Genomic DNA, 20,191 nt, shown 5'->3' on the forward strand with positions numbered 1-20,191 from the left:
ATGTTTTTTTCGTACAGATTTGACCAGTAAACTTGTTTAACCTGTTCATAATAGGGTAATGTTACTGCTAATTACCAGTCATATTACCTTATTTTGATCAGGTCAGACAAGTTCAATGGTCAAATATATACAAAAAAACATAGTTACTTCAATGTGAACATACACCAAAGTTCGTTACCTTTCTAGTTCATTAACCTTATTTTGACACACTAAGACTACAAACAGTTTGTGTGTCATGCCCACTCACCAAGCATGTTAGCACACGCAAGCACCACCCCTTAGCACATGTTAAGGGGATGCGCCAAGCTTGGTTCCCTAATTCATTAACTTGAACACATAGGAGAGAGAAGAGAGAGAATGTAGGGTTGGCTGTAATTATCTTATTTTTTAAGTTTTATTCTTTTATATCTTTCAATTTCGGTATCAAACTCACCATTAGAGGGCTAAACTTAGTTAAACTTAATTGGAATACAGAAAAAAAAAGTGACAGTTTATCATACACATCACCACTTTCTCAAATCTAATTGACATTAACGTATTATCATACTTTTTTTATTTATTATATTTTCTTTTTTGAACATAGCACAAACCACAAACCATAATTATTACATTTAAATAAATTACAAATCTTCAAACGGACTTGCATATTTTCGAGAAAAATACAAAGCAACATATATCCATATTTATTATATTCATATTGTGATAAATGTATTATCTCAAATTAATAAAATTGAGTTAATATATATTTTTAAGTGCATTTTTTGCACATATTTCACATATTTAATCACATCATTTCATTTCATCTTAGTTCTTAATTCTTGCATTCCATAATATTTAATCTGCCTAGTTTTTCAGGTTTCGTGTTTTTAGCTAAAATTTTGAATTTATGATTTATTTATAGTTTAATTTATTATCTTATTCTATTTAAAACAGAATAAGTGAACTAGGAGGATAAATATGTCTAACTGATTTGTATTTATTAGTAATTATCAATTTGAAATTAATTAATTAACACTAAATTAAATATAACTTGATTAAATCATAAATATTTTAAAATGTTTAAAATACACTTGTATATAAATTTATTGTAACACCCAATCCTCTCAGGTATGCTTTATTTCCCTTTCCAATTAAAAGTATTAGAATTTTGGTGAGTTGATCCTACGCAGGGCGTAAGATGGGCTCCTACGTACGCAACATATAGGGAGGGGGGGTGGACACAAAACTCAATTGCTCTACACAAGTTGTAGAGCTGGTTACACAGAGCATAGTTGCGTAATTGCCAAAACCTAATTTTTGAGGTTGTGAGCCCTATTTAAGGTCTTTAACCCTTAAGGACCTTCTTACTATCAGCCTCCACCCGTTCATACCCACCTGTCGAACCCCTAATTCCCTTGATTGATTTTTAAGGCCATTGTGTGATATTTTGGTGTTTTTGGTACAAGGACGACCCGATTGTTGATGTGAGTTCAAGGAACAATGTGCAATGACAAGGTTTGAAAACTCAAACCTTGAGTTAATCAAAAGATCGATGTATGACCTTAATTAATGTTCCGGTCAAGTCTGGTAATACTAGTAGAGACTTGAAGTAAATAATCAACAAAGTACACAAGTGTTTAGTGAAGAAACTTTGAGTATGATAAATGTAAAGACAATAAATGAACAATGAGAATGTTATGAAAGATTTTGATGTGAGATAAAAGTGAAAGTGAAGTAAATGAAGTTTTAGCTATCTTTGGAAGAACAATATGTCATTTTCTTGTCATTCAAAACACTCCTTTTATAGGAAAGGAGGTACATCGTACAAACTTGTGATATAAACATAGGACTAGATAATAACCAATTTTCGATATCTGATTATTTAACTTATTCAAAAGGCTATGTCCTATGAAATGATAAATTACATAAAAGACAAGTATAATAGATTTTCAAACACATAACTGATCTCGGATCTTCATTCTACTTCTGACTATACTTCATCTCGTACTAAAAGCTTATCTCGGATCACTTCACATATTGGACTCAGAACTGACTTGTGATCTTCATAACTTTTGATTGATAGAGGTTCACTTTTAGGTTCCAACAATCTCCCCCTAAGTGAACTTAGCAATGTAGTTAGCTCAGTTTGCTTCTTCCTTGATTAACACATATTCCATGTACAACCCTTCTCGGACTTCAAGATACACCTGAAGTTGGCTTATAAATTTGGACTTCTCATGTTCAGGGGCATTTGACTTAGTTGCATGATTGATGAACCTTTGAATAGCTTTGGAGGGGACCGGATGCTTGTCTAAGACTTGGAAAAAGTCCTTCTGGTTTGTCTTCTTTTGCAAGTAGACGTACCCTAACACTGGTTCATCAATTGACCCTTCTGCCAAAATCTCTGCTTCTGGTAACTTAAAATCAATCTTTTCCAAGAACTTTTCAATTCTAAAAAAGCGGGCTAATTCAAAGTCACGTCGGCAAAACTCAGCAACATAATCTTTGAGAAAACTCAGGGCAACATTGTAGGCTTCGATGCCGGTTTCATCGTTTCTGGTGGCTTCAGAAGTGTGCATCTATTGTCAGGATGTCATTGGGATTGATGGTTGGGAAGTCAACGTCTCAGATGGTCAGTTGAGTTGATTTGTTTCATAAGATTTAGAAGTGGTATATCATGCAGTTCAAGTCAAATTTGCATAATACTTTCCTTCCAAACCCATAGATCTTGGTTATTCTCTTTCGAGACCGTACTTCTTTTTGAGGCAGTGCATTCTTGGAGTAGAAAGTCTTCAATCGTTCTCTTTCTGTTCGGATGATCATTTGAGGATCATCCGCAGGGTGGAGAGGAGCAAACTTGTTATAAAACTTGCTGTATGGAGAGATAGGTAAATCAATTTGGTCTGAATCTTGATTTGGCAGATCATAATACATGAATAGTATTATGTCTAAGTCATGTATTATCCCTTCACGATAAAGAGGGGAAAGCCCTAGCATCGGATTGGGGTTATCTTTAAGGGATTGAATTTTGATGCTTTTTTCGAGGGCTTTATCTATATCAGCTTGATACCAACCTTGTTTTTGTTCGGTTGGAGGTTCGGAACTACAAAATTCTGAGATGGGTTGACTTTATCATGCTGTTTGTAGAGGATCGAGATAATGTGCTGCATGTTTTCATCAATTTTGAATTTCAGAAGAGAAGGAACCAAGGACTCATCAGGGATATTGTCAAGTTTTCGAAGTGGAGGACCTTCATTAAAAGGAGCAATTCTGAGAGAGGAAATAGGAGGTAGCATTGATTGTGTGGCTCGAAACGTATCGACAGTGAGCTTAGTCTTTACTTTTGATAATTCTCTGCTTATTTTCAAAACATTAGGCAAGGATGATGGCCAAGCGACTGCAGAACAAATCCTTCTTTCATCCTTAGAGAGAGTTTTTGATGGAAATTTCTTTGGGGCCTCAACAACATTAGAGATGTACATATCTTCATCATCATCATCGTCGTTGTTGTCGTCATTTAGAGTACTTGTAAGAACAACTTGCACAGAGTCATTATTAGATTCATTTTCATCTGGGAGTTTGAACTCTGAGGCAGGCTTCCATGAGATGGATGGATCTCTTTTGTTGGGTCCTTCTCCCCCTCTTGCATTGGATGCCCCTACAGCCGAGGCAAGAAGGGCTGAATGTTGAAACTCTGAAAGTCGTTCGAATACTTTCTGAAAGCTTGTGTTTATTTGCAGGGTTAGGGCATCATAAGCTTCAGTTGTGGGAGCCTGAGCTTTTAGGTGATTAAACAGGGGTGCACAAATTGAGAGAATTTCATCAAATTTGTTGTTTGGAACATCCACAATGTTCCAGCATGCTCGGAGGAGTCTGATCAACACTTGTTGCATTATCAGATTCATCTCGTCTTTCTTCTTAATTTCTTTCTCTATTCTCTGAGCCTGCTTCTCATGGCGAACATGAGTTTGTTTGATTAGTTCGTTGGTAGCAGTAATCATGTCATCGTGGAATTTGAGCATTGTGGTGATGGTGTCAAAATAGTGATCGAGGTTAGCATTGTATTTTTGTTCGACCTCCTTAATTGAGTCGGAGGGGGTTGAGAGTCACTACACTACACGCACTACGTCTTAGGTTTATTATGTCTTCGTTACGACTAGTAGTCATAAGTCAAGAGAGGTGCGCCCTCCAAGAATCCATGTAATCCGAATTCACTAATTGTATTGATAGCTATATTCTATTATGATAAACTTAGCATTCGTATAATGTCTATTTCTACACCTTACCATAAATACATCATCGAGATGCAGGTCAAAGCATTTAGAATCATACAACCATACGTGAAATTTATATGCGAATATAAATAGATGAATACAACAAGAACTGACCTTGGTTACTCACATGCCCATTTCTCCTCATGCAAAAAAACTATGTCCTCCCATGGAAACAACCAGCCAACCGGCGAAACACCAATCCTACAAATAGACTCAACTACCTTCCAAGCCGCATCAACAACTGTCATGGCACAAATTAACAACACAAAGGGGGATGAAAACGAAATGGGTATCAACAACTCCAAGCGTGGTAATAACCAAGGGCACCAACGAGGGGATGTCCACAAGGACACTTCGGACCACAAACCTAAGATCAAGAAAAGAAAGTCCCGGAAAGAAAGGAAGAGTAAAACAACACAAGAGCCCTTGGAGAGGCCACAGACTGTTGTGGTTCATACTGCCACAAAAGCTGCCACACCGGCACCGGTCCGTCGATACGTCGGAACCCTCCAAAAGTGTAACAAGTGTAATTTTCATCACTATGGAGCCTGCCGAAAGTTACACTGCAAGAATTTGAATAGGAAAGGGCACACTACCCATTTCTACAAGGCATCAACACGACTAATTCCGCAGAACCCCAACATCAGAATGAGCCCGACCTGTTACGAGTGTGATAAATTTGGACACTTTAGGAGAGACTGTCCAATAACAAGGAACTTTGACAGGGAGAGTGAAGTGCTGACAATCACTACAGGAGAGACCCTCCTGAAATCTCCTGTGAACAACGACATGTTTTTCCCACTAAAGATATTTAAAAGCTTTAGTAACTAATTATAAATTAACACTCTCGTCCGAACGAAACACATCATTCATATAAAAACTAAGGGTCCTTGTTGGTGAGTTATGATGGATTAGTATATATACATTAGGGTCATATATAATTGAGATTTTAAAGGCTTAGAGTGCGTGATTCCGCCTCATTTCATGTTCCTTGTTTGGTTGTGAATTTAGGGAAAAGTCCCACATTTGACGGCCTTCCCAGTCTTAACTATACATGACTTACATACGCCAAGCGATTATAGAGGGGCCTGGTGGGGACCATACTCTGAAACATCATAAGTAATAGTCGGAGCACTCATACTACTAATACTTGCTAAAAGTGGTACAAGATACTCATAGTAGTAATACCAAGGACGAAATTGGTAACATCACAAACGTGTACATAGAACACACTATCATTTCAAACAACCATCCCTTCTAAATCAATCCAACATCTATTACAGCAAAGAGCCCAACAACGTCATTTGACATGGGCTGGCTTGATCCTCACCATACAGATTTTTTGTAGAGACCCTACGCCTTAACCAATCGACTAACGGAATCCTTACAACTTATAAGGACAGATCCCCGAATCATCCCTGGCATCTAAACTCCTAAGTAGCTATGTAAGAAATACCACGCTCGTTCCTAGCCCATAATAAAGATAAGAAACGAGAAGCCAAGGACATCAAGGGTAACCTAGAGATTTATAATCATTCCGAAGTGGATTCGAAAAGTCCTTCTGGAAATGTTACCTATACTTAGCAAGTTGAGTTCGGAAATCGACTCAAATCATGAAGCCATTTTCATAGCCAGACCACCAAAGACACGTAGTGCCAACATAAACACCGAAGATATCCGGTCGATGGAACGGCGCAATAAGTATGAGATTTATCAAACCAAGACTTGAACCTCATAGAACACTCATCCGACTCATAAAGAGGAAAGACTAATTGTCCATGGGACCACTGACTACTAAGAATCACACGAACCCATCCTCAAGGATCGATATCCCCTTTCCCGAATCGAATACTTACTCGACCTATCCTCAGAAACAAGCAAAGATCAACATCCCACTAGTTCAGAATCCCGTAGTAAGAAACTCCCATGCCAACTTAAGAAGTATGAGGCCAACTATACCGCACGTGACCTTAACTTTATTGACAATAGTGTTTGCCCTCAGGATTTGAGAAACTACTTTAGGGACGCCAAGCACACAATCCTCAATAACCGGGACCATCCATTCACTTCACCATATAGGACGCAAAGGTAGAATACCTATGTGCTGGGCTGAGATGACCAACACCCAACTAGCCAAAAGGCATGTACCTGATGACACTATCACCGGCCTCGAAAACACCAGGGAGACAACCGAGGAGATCCCCCAAAACTCAATCCTGACTAGATGCATCTAGGATTTAACAAAAGAACTACGCAAGTAAGCGACAGAAGCCCTTGGAATCCCAAATTAGTAATCGTACACTACTATAAGTCCCCATTTGGAAAGAGATAATATGCTTATGAAAGCATAGGAAATTGAACCCGAGACACATCGGACCTTTGAAATCCCTGCTACTATTGGCCAAGAACTTATATACTCTGACTACCGTCTGAATTCAGCAATGTATACCCTATCATACATTCATCCAATCCAAATAACTCATAAAAGTAATGGACTGGGAAACCAAAGGAGCAAGGTCAAAGTACAGTAGCAAAGGTCCGCTAGAACACTAAGCAAAGACTTAAATTATCCTAAGAATGAAGAGACTAAACAAAACAGAGACACTCACACCTTTTCCTTAGTACTTGGGATGGTGCTTTAGAACGAATTTTGGGACGAAATTCCCTTTAACAGGGGGATGATGTCACAATTAGTAAATTAGGGTCAAGATTTTGGTCCTTGTGCAAGACAATCCCTCCATGTAAACTTGTAATAACCCATTTAGTGAGATTCAAACTACGATGCTATTTAAGTTCATACTTTCATACATTACGATTCAAGTAAAAAAAACCTCATATGAGCCCGAAACTTGACCCACAAAGCCAAGTCTAATCATTTTTGGGCCTTAAACATAAATTCTCAACTGGAAACCCAATTTTGGGCCACAATTGGGCCAAAAAACTTTATTTAACACCGTATTGGGCCATAAGACCCTTATTGGGCCTTATTGGACCATGGAGAATTATTTCAAGCTTCTTGGGCCGAAAACCGTTTCACTTAACCTCATTGGGCCGAAAACCCAATATGGGCTCTAATGGATCGAAAATCCTTATTGGGCCTAATATATTCTCGGTTGCCTTCTAGCCCACAAATCCTTTTTCTCCTTTCTCCTTTGGGCCGATAGCTTAGTCCATTTATAAAAAAAGGATAAAAAAAAAAGAATTAATCTATGCATGCCACCTCAATAATACACCACAAATAACAAAGTTTTGACCTACATACATCCATGCAAATGATCATTTGTCCAACATATATCCAAGCCACCACTCTACTCCCTCTTCTCCCTTATCTCGGCCAACCACCACCATCTCTCTTACTTTTCATTTCAAACTCACCCATAATTCTCTCATCTTTCTCTCAATCCTCAAGAAAATTCTCTCACTCTTACCTTCTTGCTCCAAAAATTGTGAGTTGAGAGGGTGTGTTCAACAAGGTTTCTTCAAAGATCATACATTTGGTAAGTGTATATCTCTCTCAAAATGTTCTATTTCCATCTTATACTAAGATTATTCCTCATAACCACCTCATCTACGTGAATATACTCATAGAACCACCACCATTTTGAGATATCTCCAAGAACTCAAGCTAGGTTCAAAGTTTCATCATCTTCTTCATCCAACTCTAAAAAACCCCTAAGGTGAGCTTCATACCCCACTATTTTAATGTTTTCATACTATTTTGGGGGGGGGGGGGATACAAGTGAAAGTTCGGTTAACCATTGGATAGTTGCATGGACCAATGTGTTATTTGTTTAACTTTTGGATTTTTGCTTGAACATGAAGTTTATCACCTACATCTTCATAAAAATCATGAGAAAAGTGTTTTTAACAAAAATATTTCTTGAAAAACTGTAGATATGGGGCTATACACTCCAAAAATAGCATAAATTAGTCTTGTGTGCAAACATGTATAACATAAACTTAATTTCCAGCCTTCCACATAAAAGTTATAGTCCATTTACAGATAGTTTTGACAACCTTGAATGTAATATTTTTCAAAACTATTTTACATGCAAATAGTTCAGGTTTATACCTTTCTAATGACTACTCTCACGCGTTCATACAATTTTTATACAATTTTTTGCGATTTTATAAAACTACCTATCATTTCGGAATAATTTCGGACCAACATGTGAAGGTGAAATTTTTAACACACTAGTTCGAGGCCATTAAAAATTATGGGAAAAAATTTATACAAAGTTGACTCAATTTCCAAACTCCCAGAGTTTAAGGATCCAAATTTCGGCTTACAATAATTTTCTAAAAATAGGGACAGAAAAGCCAAAAACTAGAAAATTGTTTTAACTTATGAAAAGTTCTTATACTTATGTTTAGAGGTAAGTTTTAAAGGTTCTAACATTTTGGAAACACCTATACTTGATAACTTCATGTACTTATATACTTTATTATATAAATATTTCCAATTACACTAGATACACTCAAATCGTTTTACAAGAAATAGAAGTCATAGTTTACGTAAATCTGTTAAGGTTCTTATGAGACTCTCCTTTAGTCGTACCTACCTAGCGTATGCGGTAAGTCCTGTTAGTTATAACCAGAGTCTCTTGGAGGGAGAGCAAAAATTTGTGTATATATCTATACAGGGACGACACCCCACACCTGAGCAGCTCGCTACATCTAGACAGGCTAGTCTAGGGTGACAAATGTCTTACCGTAACCGACGTCTGGAAATGTCATGACAGTCATATAAGTCATACCAAGCATGGTTATAGCGACTCACATAGGGAATAACAACAACATTTGGTTTATGGTAAGATTTACTTCATTAGTTTTATTAAAAGAAATACCAAACTATGTTTCATATACTTTGTAACTAATTTTTACCACGCGAGTCTTAGGGTTTTAAGACCACAACACCTTTATATACAAGAAATATAGGATTTGATGGATTTATTCATCATTACTCTTCAAGGAAGAGACACACAGAGAATAACCACATAATTGGAATTTACGAAGAATTTACACTCATCTAGTTTTCACAAAACACCAAACTATGCTTCGTATACTTTGAAAACTGATTTCACCACTCGGGTCTTACGGCTTTAAGACCACAACACTTTTATATACATAAAATATAGGATTTTATGGGGATACACTCTTTTCAAATACAAACAAAGGACAATAAAGGACGTGCATGCAATTATACATGGTTTTGGAACGAAACTCACAAACTAATTTTTATAGAAAATATTGGATTTTCTGAAGTTTTACACTTATTATAAGAAAAGATATTACAAAGTTTTTCCTACAAACATATTTATGAACTCACCAACATTCGATGTTGACACTTTTTAAAACGACTTGTATTCTCAGGGACTCAGTGAACAGGTACTCGAGCCTCGGATCTGGATTACTTTACTACCTTTGAGCAATCATGCTTTATGTTATTTTTGTGTAATTGATAAACAAGTACAATTTGTAAAACAAGCAATCATGCTTTAAGTTTTACACTTAATATGGGTTTGTTCCAGGGGTGAAAGGAACTATGTTCAACACCGGCATCACCATGTTGGGAAGGTGAGGGTGGATTATGAGGAGACTCCCTGTGAGTGTGTGCAGTGGTTTTTGAAACTTCAAAGGGTACTTCAGAAGAGTGGCTAGGTGGGGTGAGTGGATGACCACAGTCAGTAGGAATGTCTTTCACACATTCCTTTTGAGATAAAGTATTGACTTTGGTTCTCTTTCTGGCTTTAGGTTTTGAGGGAGAAGTCTTTCTTTTACCAGCTTTCTTCTTCTTTCCACCAGACAAGACTGGTTTGGCCACATTCAAGGTGGGTTCAACAGTGACCGGGGTAGACTGTGTAGGGCTATATACAATCATGGTCTCCAAGTGATGTTTCAAATAAGGGGACTCGGATGTTAGATTGACCAACATATGTTGTGACAGTCTTTGTGTGGGACCAAAGGTAGATTGGTTCGGAAATCTATAAGTTTTAATAGTCTTAAATGACAGAAATACCTCCTTTAGAAAAGTGTTGAATGGGATGGGTTCCTTCCAGTCCTTGTAGAGTTGTTGAATGGTGAGTACCTAGAACCTCGAACTCGGAATATCCAGCAGCTTTCTGGTGACAGAGAACTTCCAGAACTCCTGCAATAAGACATCTGTGATATCGACGAAATTTGATTTTCCAAAGTATATGTTGTAGACAACATAGAGCCAGTCTTTTCTCATAGTGTTTGTACCGTCGTGCTTGTTGGAGAAACCTCGAAGGATGAGGTGCATTAGAACAGTCCATAACCCAGGAACCGCCAATTGTTTGGCCTTGAATTCGCCGTCGTAGCCAATGTCGTTAAGAAAGGACTGAAATTCTTCAGGTGTGGGTTCTTGAACTTTAAAACCTTTTAGGTTTTCAGGCATCCCAATTGCAAAAAGGGAGGTTTTCATATGTATTGGGACAATTTGATCTCCACAAATCACCGTTTTGAGCACGTCGTCTTCAATTTTGGCGCGTTCAAATGCTGTATGAAGAAGTTGAAGAGGAAAGGGTGGATGAGGGATCTTTGTGAGAGGAACGGAGATGGGATGGCGAGCAATGAACTTGATCATGACCCGGATGGACTCGTCATAGTCGAAGGGCTCCAACGAGAAAAGTTGCGTGGTATCCCTGAGAAAGGGTTCAGTCGATGAACTTGAAGCAGACCCCTTGGATGATTTCTTCTTGGGAGTTGTTTTCGAGATTTTAGGAGCAGGCTGAGAGCATGCCATTTTCGCAGATGATGAAAGCTTAAAGAACACAATTTTCAGAGAGTAAAAATGGAAAAGTTTGAGAGCGTAAAGTGCAAATAGGTTTCAGTGGGGTTTATATAGGTTAGAATAAAGTGGGTTTGGTAAAAAGGATGTAATTGTCAAACCTAGATATAGATATCAAGAGCATTAAATGTGTTGCCACAATTGGAATGAATTGACCTGCAAGGACGGATTACACAGTGGCAAGACATGTAAAAAGGAAATCATCATTTGATTGACATGATATGCAGTTTATAGAAACGTGTGCAAAAAGGTGCTAGTTTCAAGGATTAAGGATAATCATCATTAAAAAAATAACCGTTTGGGTTATTAAGAAAAATGTTTCATTACTAATGACGAAATAACCTTTTGAACTTCTTCGAAGTAAGAGATCTCGGAGAAGAAAGATTCCAAGATAAATTCGGAAAATGATCTCGAAGCATGAATGTTCCGAGATGGATTGACAAAAAGATCTCGGAGAGGGTCCAAGATGAATTTATAAAACGATCTCGGAGCAGGAAAGTTCTGAGTTGGATTGTCATAACATACTTCTAAGATAAGAATGAAAACAATTAGTACATAATATAGAGTACGAGATTGCACAGACTTGGACTGAATATTAGAGGTAGAAGAAAGGAAGATCTTAGTGGACACTTGTTAAACAGATTTTGAGACACTGAGACAAGAAGGATATGATCTCAAATATAGAAGTGATATGAAAATTCAATACCGTTTTGGACTTGAATTCTAAGATAATCTTCTTATCATATTTATGAAGTATGTTCCAAGGAGTGATTAAAGTAAAATACGAATGTGACTATATTGGTCACGAACTTGAAGAGACAAGGTAAACTGTACAACTTAAAACTGGAAGAGGTGGTTAGACAAAAAGACAAGTAAAATGATCCTAATTGATCCGAGAGGGAACACTTATGAGATGATAAAGAATTAAATTTGAAACTATCACTTCCTGATGTTGCCATCAGAGAGTGCAAACCTCTTTAAAGAACTGGGGATCATGCATCATCATACCCATTTTGTTTAGAAAACCATTGAATTTTGTTTCATCTAACGCCTTAGTAAAGATATCAGTAATCTCATCATCAGATGGAACAAAAGTAACTTCGATGTTACCATTCAAAACATGATCTTTAATGAAATGGTACTGTATATCGATGTGCTTCATCATAGAGTGTTGAATTGGATTGTGTGAGATAGCAATGACACTTTGAGAATCACAATAGATTGGAATTTGTTGAAACCGGTAACCATAGTACAAAAGATGTGATTTCATCCAAAGAACTTGAGAAGTGAAACTAGCAGCAACAATGTATTCAACTTCGGCGGTCGAAAGTGCAATGCAGTTCTGTTTCTTATATGACCAGATAACTAGTCTTCCACCTAAAATTGACATCCACCAGATGTGATTTTTCTATCCAATTGAAGACCGCCATAGTTTGAATCGGAATATTCTTGTAGGAGGAAACTCTCATTAGCTGGGTACCAGATTCCGAGACTCTTTGTACCTTTGAGGTATCGGAATATTTGCTTTACCGCCAAGAGATGAGACATCTTTGGATTGACTTGAAGTATGTCGCATAAAAAAATAGCAAAAATGATGTCCAAATGACTTGTTGTTAGCTAAAGTAGAGATCCAATCATTTCTCTGTATTTCTTTTCATCAACAGCAACACCTGATGGATCCGAGAAGATTTTGTGTCTGAAACCCATGGGTACCTTGGCAGAGGCACAAATGTCCATCGAGTATTTCTTTAGAAGCCCGGAGATATACTATTCTTGTTGAATGAATATTCCTCTGTTGGTTTGCTTTACTTAAATACCGAGGAAAAAATTTGCGATTCATACTCATTTGTAATCTATTGATCATTAACTTAGCAAAATCGGCAACCATTGATGAATCTAGGGGTGTAAGTGAGACAAGCCAACTCGCGAGAAACTCGAGACCGACTCGGAAAATACTCGAAATCGACTCGAACTTAATCGAGCCGAGCTCGAGCTCGAGCTACTCAAGTACCTTATCAAGCCGAGCTCGAGTACAAAAATACTCAGCTCGTAATGCTCGCGAGCTTAGTCGAGCTTAGTGTAATTTACGTATATGCCATTTCTTTATAATTTTTCATTTATAAGATATATGTCATTTCTTTATAATTATTCATTTATGACATATATGGTTGATGTTATATTGATATTAGGTGATTAATAGTGATTTTTTTGGTAGTTTGGACATTTACATGTGGAATGTTTAATATTTCTTACTCAATTTAGTGATTTTGATTTTTTAAAATATTAGTCGAGCAGAGCCGAGCCTAGCCGAGCTCGAGACTATCAAGTATTTCACAAGCCCGAGCTCGAGCTTAAAATCAATGCTCGAGTCGAGTTCGAGTCGAGTTTTGAGCTTGAGTATTTTAGTCGAGCCGAGCTTCGAGCTTGGTAGTATTCGACTCGACTCGGCTCGTTTACACCCCTAGATGAATCCGTGGATCCGAAAATGATATCATCAACGTATATTTGGACAAGCATAAGATGTTTTCCATTTGACCTTCAAAATAGGGTAGGATCGAGAATTCCTCTTTGAAAACCAGATCGATTGAGGAAGTCGGTGAGCGTCTCGTACCAGGGGCAAGGAGCTTGCTTGAGGCCATAAACAACTTTTCGGAGTTTGTAGCAGTAATTTGGATATGAGGGATTGACAAAACCAAGAGGCTGTTAGAGATACACTTCAATGTCTAGTTCACCATTAAGAAATGCACTTTTGACGTCTATTTGGTAAACCTTAAAGCCTTTGTGAGATGCATAGGCAAGAAAGATTCTGATAGCTTCAAGACGGGCTACGGGTGCAAAGGTCTCATCATATTCAAGCCCTTCGATCTGTGTGAATCCTTTAGCCACCAATCTTGCTTTGTTTCGAATGATAACTCTAGCATCATCTAGCTTGTTTCGAAACACCCATCTCGTACCAATAATGGGATGATCCTGAGGGGGAGCAACAAGAGTCGACACTTCATTTCGATCAAATCCTGCCAACTCTTCTTGCATGGTTGTAATCTAGTTAGCATGTTCTAATGCTTCCTTGATGGATTTGGGTTCAACCATAGAGATAAATGTCGAGAAATGGCATTCGTTTTGAATATTTGTGGCAGAACGAGTTTGAACACCAGCGTTTAGATTTCCAATCACTTGGTTTGGAGGATGATCTTTAGTCCATACGTGTAGTCTCAGAAGATCTGGTGCATCAGAAGATCTGACATCAACAATGGGGTTATGTTGCTCCCCCTGAATAACTTGAACTTGATGATGATGCTACCACTGAAATTTTGAACCAGACAAACTAACATCAACATCAGGTGCGAAATCAAAGAAATTTGCATCATCGTCGTTGTTGATCGGAGTGGAATTAATGTCAACAAATTGATCCGCTACATCTTGGAATCCATCCACATTTGATTCAAGGGAAGGTTGACCATTCTCCCCCTCAACCTAAGAAGGTTGGAATAGTTCGGAATCAAATGGAGGAAAACTAGGTGTCGGACCTGAAACATTTTATGAAACGGGAGCTTTAGTTGATGAGGTTTGTCTTGTTCGAGATTTCGAATCAAGAGCTGTTTCTGAGGGTCCGAACATGGTTTCAAAGTCATCTTCATTAATTGTTTGCTGGTTCGGACATCCTGGGGCTGGAGCATCGGACTCCATGATGTGGGTGGTAACATGGGTTGGGCCAGAATTCTGAACATAGTTGTCTTCAAAGGTGACACATAAGCTTTCTTCAAGAACACGAGTTCGACGATTCAAAACTCGGTAAGCTTTTGATTTGGCTGAGTATCTAAGAAAGATTGCTTCATCGGATGTGGGTTTAAACATTGTAAACTGATCACGATTGTTTTTGGTGAAGCATCCACATCCTAAAAAATAAAGAAAAAAGATACTCGGATACGACCGTTCATGGATTCATACGATGTCATATTGAGGTGTCGATTGATGATACTTCGATTCTGAGTGAAGCAAGTAGTTGACACAGATTCAACCCAAAGATAGAGTGGAAGATTTGCAAAGTTAAGAATGGATCGAGCAACTTCAACTAGTTTTATGTTTCGTCTTTCGACTGTACCTTTTTGTTGTGGAGTGTAGGGAGCTGAGAAATTATGATCAATACATTTGTTGGTGAAGAATTTCTCAATAGTGGCATTGGTAAATTCCGTACCATTATCACTTCGGATTTTTCGCACAGGCAATTTGACGAGAACTTCAATTCCTTTGATAAAGTTGATAAGTTTTGAGGCTGTTTATGACTTGAGCCTACGAGAGAAGACCCAGAAAAACCTTGTAAAATCATCTACAACCACAAGAATGTATTTCTTGTGATGCAAACTCTCTACTATGGAGGGTCCACACAGATCTATATGATGCAGTTCTGAGGCTGTTTATGGCTTGAGCCTAAGGGAGAAGACCCAGGCAAACCTTGTAAAATCATCTACAACCACAAGAATGTATTTCTTGTGATGCAAACTTTCTACTATGGAGGGTCCACAAAGATCTATATGATGCAGTTCTAATGGTTCCGAGATTGATTTTTTAATGATGACAGGATGACCTTTCTTCGATTTCTTCCCACATACAGAGGCAGCACACAAATGGTTGTTTTCGAACTTGAGGATAGGTAAGCCTCTGACCATTTCATTAGAGAGAAGATCGTTCATATAGAGAAAATTCAGATGAGCAAGCATTTGATGCCCCAACCAACTGACATCAGGAGCTGCTTTTGAAAGAAGATAGAGTTAGGGCTTGCCAACGATCATGTTGATGTCAAGAGGGTACATATTCTTGTTGCGATTTGACTTGATTAGACATTCTTTCTGGTCTCCGGACATGATATAGTTGTGTTTCTTGTAGAATTTAACTCGTCGATTTGTATTAGTAAGTTGATTCACACTGATTAGATTATGCTTCAAATTAGCTACATACGCCACATTTGATACATAGAAGTTTCCATTGGTGAGGATGCCATAACCTTATATTTGAGAGTTGGAGTTGTTGCCATACGTCACATAGCCATGATTTGGTGAAAGTTTAAGATCTCGCAAAAAGTCTTTCTGCCCCGTCATGTGTATGGAACAAGCACTATCAATATACAATATTGTATCTTGTTCCAAATCATAGTGCCTGCAAGGATTAGTGAAGTTTGGAGTTTTTAGGCTCCGAGTTAGGTTTTCGAACATGGGCACGGGCTTTGGACTTTAGCAGTGACTTTTGAGCAACATGTATCTCATAATGCTTTTTCTGAGATCCTTCGGGAAAGAAGCAAAATGCTAAGGTCTTTTCGTTAATCCAAAAACCATATTCAACAGTAGGTTGTTTCGAAACCACTTTTCTCGGACCAACTGTTTTTGTAGGAATCATAGTATTACTTGAAGTTGCAAAATCTTTTTCGATACTTTTGACTCTCCACTCAAATTTTTGTTTTGAATTCCTTGAAAAAGTTTGAGTGACAGTGTGTTTAACCAAACTATCTTTGTTTACCGCTCTTAATGGTGCACTTGATTTTGAAAGATGTCGAGGTTTAAAAATTATACCATCAGATTTAGCAATGAAAATAGAGGAAACAGTCCGAGGAGAGTTATTTCTTGTGGGAAAAGTATCAAGAGACTTTCGGAATTGAACTGAAAGCTTTGTATTGAACAACCAGACTAGGAAGGATTGATGGCCTTTTGAGGATTTTAACAGCACATATGTTTTATGGTTCCTAGGTTCCGAGCTCACATTCTGAGACACTTTCTTCTTAGAGTTCTCAATGAATCTGGAATTATGTCTAGACCTAATTTCCTTTTTGAGAGCATTTTTGGCTTCTAACTTAGGATCAACGACATCTTTTATATTCAATGAAGGTTTCTACCTTGAGTCAGATGTTGACTTGGAAGTTTGCCCAATGGATGGGTTGTTAAACTTGGGTTCGATTGGCACTAAGGTGGTTTTGGAGATCACTTGAGAATCTGAAACATATGAGTCGGATGAATTATCACTTATAGTTTCTACATCAATGTAACTATCTAAGGATGCCGAAACAAAGTTCGACTTTTTAGAGTCAGGTCCAGTTGTCTCTGGAATAGTTTCCTCAACAAGGCAATTTTTAGGAGGACTATGGTTCGGAATGCGAACTACAGAGTTGGGCCTGCTGTGAGAAAATTCTGAGGTCTGATTTAGTTCAAAGGGTATCAGAGGCAGAAGAGGCATGGAATCAGGATACTTGACAACTATTGGTTGAAACTTAGGAATCAGTGAAGAAAAACTGCCCATGGTCTCATTAAGGGGTGACAAAGGTGAGACAGGGGTATCTGAATGTTTGTGGTTTGGAATGTCTCCCATGAAAGTTAGATTTTGTAACTCCTTCAAGGGACGAGCAATAGGTTTTGGTAACTTGCTTCTGAGACCAGGTTCTTTAGACCAAGGATGATGGAAATTATGAGTCATCCTTTCGTTTGGTTCAAGAATGTCTATGGAATTATGTAAAACATCTATTTTTGCATTGAGACATTTGTTATCAGAAATCAAAACATTTCTTTTAGAATAAGTGATTTCACATTTGTCTTTAAGAATGATACATTCATCTTTTGACATTACAAGTTCATGTTCAAAAGACTCTATTTTAAGATTCTTATCCTCGAAACGTAATCTAAGACGACTTAATTCACTCTCCATCTTCTCACTGTCCTCTATGGCTGACTCATAGGCTTTGTAAATGATGTTCATATCTAATTGGATTTCGGTTAGATATGGTTCGCAATGAGATAAATCAAAATTATTATCATAAATCATAGATTTTACCTGTTGAACGATGCTTCTATCTAGTGGGTCATTGGTTTCCATGTAATAATATTTTGGTTCGACATCATCATCATCATCCTCTGATCCAGATGACTAATAGCCTTCATCACATTCGATGGTTTTTCTAGCCATAAGACACATGTTTCTTCCAGTACACATATCATCTTCATCTCTGGATGATGAATATCCTTTCACATCTCTTAACAAAGTAATAAAAAGGGCTTTTTCACTAACAACCATCGCTTGAGCTCGATGTGCATAGTATGAAGAGTCCTTAATCTTTGGTTTTTATGGAGCTTCTACCAAGCAGTCTTTGGCAAAGTGGTTTGCATGACCACACTTGTGACAAGCAATTTTTGGTTTGTCTGACTTCGGAGTCTCATGAGATTCCGAGGAGTAAGTTTGTGTTGGAATGTTTGGCTTGTATGTAGGTGGATTTTCGGAAGGTTTAGTGTATGGTTGGGGACTAGTTTGATGTGGGGCTTGAAAGAATTTTTGGAATGGTTGGTGAGTGGGATTGAAAGGAAGCTTATATTTCATAGTGATCAAAGCGAACTCTTATAGAAAACATAGTTTGGATTCTATAGCTTTAGGATCGAGGTCTCCATGAAACTGATAGTTTGTGCTGGCAAGAGTAGGTAGAGTTGGTGGAGAGGGTTGAATAAGTGGGATAAATGGATAATGGATTTGAAAGGGTCCGAGACAAAGAGATTTGGAACTTGAGATTCATAGGAACTAACAAGAGCTAGAGGACCTCCTGAGAGTTCTCTTAGGGTTTGTGCAACATTTGATTCATGACCTTAAAGCTCATCAAACAGTTGGTAGAGCTTTAGCTTCTTCAGAGACCTATTACTCTGAAGACAAGACTTTACATTTCCCTATCCCTTTACGAGTTTGTTAATGAACTTGAGATTGTATTTTAGAGGAGCTCAGACTATCCTATGAGCTGTCATGTTTTTAACAACGATTCTGTATCAGATAGAGGCCGAAGCAACTGATTCACCCGGAGTTGTGGTTAAAGTATTGAACTCGTTGACAAGGGATGTCAACCACTTATCTTTCATGTTTTCTGATCCCTCGAGCAGATCTTGGAGAGTGTCCCAAATCTCTTTAGCAGATTTGCACAACTTAATGTGCTCAAAGAGAGAAGGTGGAACACCAAACACTATTTTGGATAATGCAACTTGATCTACATGCAATTTCTCGATGTCATCAGCAATAAGAGGTGCTTGACGCTGTTCATCCTGTCCCATGAGAGTTGCAGCAACGTCTCTCACCGTTTTTCTTATAGAAACATGTGGACCTTCTTTAATGAATCTCCAGATAGTTTCACCTTTTTTTGTAACACCCCAACTCTCAGGTATAAATTTTACAGCCTTATATTCATTTTGAAAGGTCTAATCAATGAGTTGGATGCCCTGACTCGTCAAGTAGGAACAAACTTGGCCGCATGTCTTAAGTGACCAACTCGACGAGTTGGAGGACACAACTCGACGATTTAGAGTTAGAGGATGAAACCCTAATTTCCATGGTTTTATACCCTATTTAAAGGGTCATTAGCCTCCCTTACTGCCCCCTTGTGCTTAGAAACCCTAAATCATATTTACTCTCCATATTTGTATGTTATTAAGCTTGGAAGGTGGATTTTGGTGACAAGAGCTTGAAGTCCAAGGAGCTTGGAGCAAGGAGAAGTTGTGGATCCGAATTCTACTCCATCTTAGCATCACTTTGAAGGTAACAAGTCGTTACCTTGGCTCTCCCTTAGCTAGATCTCCTTATACATGGGTTTAGAACCCTTTCTAGTGTATTGTTGTGGTATTTTCGGATTTGGGGCAAGATCTGAGGTTGTAACTTCAGATTTGGACTCCTTTAACCCCTTATTGTCACAAAGTTCTAGTCTTTCTAAAGCTATGGCCTTCTCCTTGCCTTACACTTCTTCTTTAGCCTAGTTTTTGCTCTTAAGACCTTACATTCACGTAAAGTTTGGAACTTTACATGGTTACTAGGCCTTAGCAGGCTAGATCTATCAATTGGAGCTTTGGAGTAGCTTAAATTCATCTGGACAAGAAATGGACTGCATGAACTCGACGAGTCAGATAAGCCAACTCGACGAGTTGGGAAGGGTTTTCTCGTCGTTTAGTTTCTGCATGGACTTGGCGAGTCAGTAAGAGGACTCGACGAGTCAGTTAGAGTTTTCTAGAATTTTGGACACGTATGGACTCGATGAGTTGTCTGGAAACTCGACGAGTCAACTGGGGTTTCACGACTTCTCGAGTTCTGGAAGGACTCGACGAGTCAGTGACCTACACTCGAC

At 38.1% G+C, this 20,191-nt stretch overlaps 1 pseudogene; it reads right to left on the reverse strand.

Annotated features, from left to right (window-relative positions):
- Positions 1 to 13,767: 13,767 nt before the first annotated feature.
- Positions 13,768 to 14,097, reverse strand: LOC145063929 (putative mitochondrial protein AtMg00820 pseudogene; annotated as a pseudogene).
- Positions 14,098 to 20,191: the final 6,094 nt, after the last annotated feature.

The sequence above is a fragment of the Lactuca serriola genome, chromosome 7, assembly GCF_051521515.1.
Source record: "Lactuca serriola cultivar US96UC23 chromosome 7, Lser_US96UC23_V15, whole genome shotgun sequence".
Lineage (NCBI taxonomy): Eukaryota > Viridiplantae > Streptophyta > Magnoliopsida > Asterales > Asteraceae > Lactuca > Lactuca serriola.